The following is a 1,232-nucleotide window of genomic DNA, read 5'->3' on the forward strand; positions in this document are numbered from 1 at the left end:
GCAAAGAAAAACGAAAAGAACAAGCAAGCAAGCAGGCAAACAAGAAAAAGTATGACAATTTACAGCAAAGCGAACAGAGAGGTTTTTGATGAAATTGAATCGTTTTAAAAGCACAAAAACAGAGCACAGCAAGCAGAAGACACAGGGAGGAAGCAGGAGGGGAACGGAGCAGCTGGAGAGCGCAAGGCAGGGTAACGAAAGAGAGGTTGGAAGAGTACACAACCGAGGCCCATAACCTATTAAAGGTATATGTCCAGTACAGTGTAATGTGTGTGGACAAGGCGATTGTCACAGAGGTATCCAACCAGTCGAAGTGCATACGAGAACATGGATTGAAGCAAGGCGAAGGAACAAGACAGAACAAGACAGAAGGAGGGAAGTGGAACGACCGAGGTCAAGAAGGAAAATGGTACCGATCCAGGGAGATCGCTCCCATTTATAGCAGGTGGAAACACACACACAGTGGAGACAGAGAATGGACTATCACACTGAAGACAGGTGGAAGCGATATCAGCAATCTGTTGGGACCAACAGATGCCACAACAAGATGATACACCAAGATGGTACAGCAAGATGTTACACAGTTTTTTTTTTTTTTTTTTCCTGACATCTTGGCGTGAACCACGTTGTCAGACAAAATCTGCAACCCCGCTCTTTGCGGCCCGCGTTTTGGCGGCGCCCTCGCTCCCACCGTGTCCGCTCGCTTGCTCGCTTGCTTGCCCCGCGGACATGGCCACTGAGTCCGGCGGCGAGGATTCTTGGACCCAGGTCCGCGGTGCTAAACGCCCGAGTGCCGAGTCACCTCCAAGCAACACCACCACCTCGCCTTCCCAAACTCGTCGTTCTGCAAAACACACAAAACATGGCAGCGCTCGCCACGACCGTAACCATGTTTTCCCTGACCCCATGACCACCCCGCTTCGCCCTCACGCCCGCCACTCTGTCCCTACCGCCCGTGCCTCGTCTCATGTGCCCTCGACGTCCCCCGCTGCCGGTGCGACCGAGTCTTCGGCACGTGCCGTCGTGCCCGCGGCCGAGCCAGTGACCAAGACGTCAAACGGCGGCGGGGAGCAACATCCCATCATCGGAAACACTTCCAATGCTTCTCCCCGCACCCCTCGCACGCCATCCAGCCCTCGCTCCTTTGCTCAAGTTGCTGCGGCAATGCCTGCCGCCGCCACTGCCACATCTTCGGCCCCTATGACCGAGGATTTGTCAGCATCGGTGCCCTC

The sequence above is a fragment of the Monosiga brevicollis genome, genomic scaffold, assembly GCF_000002865.3.
Source record: "Monosiga brevicollis MX1 MONBRscaffold_27 genomic scaffold, whole genome shotgun sequence".
Lineage (NCBI taxonomy): Eukaryota > Choanoflagellata > Craspedida > Salpingoecidae > Monosiga > Monosiga brevicollis.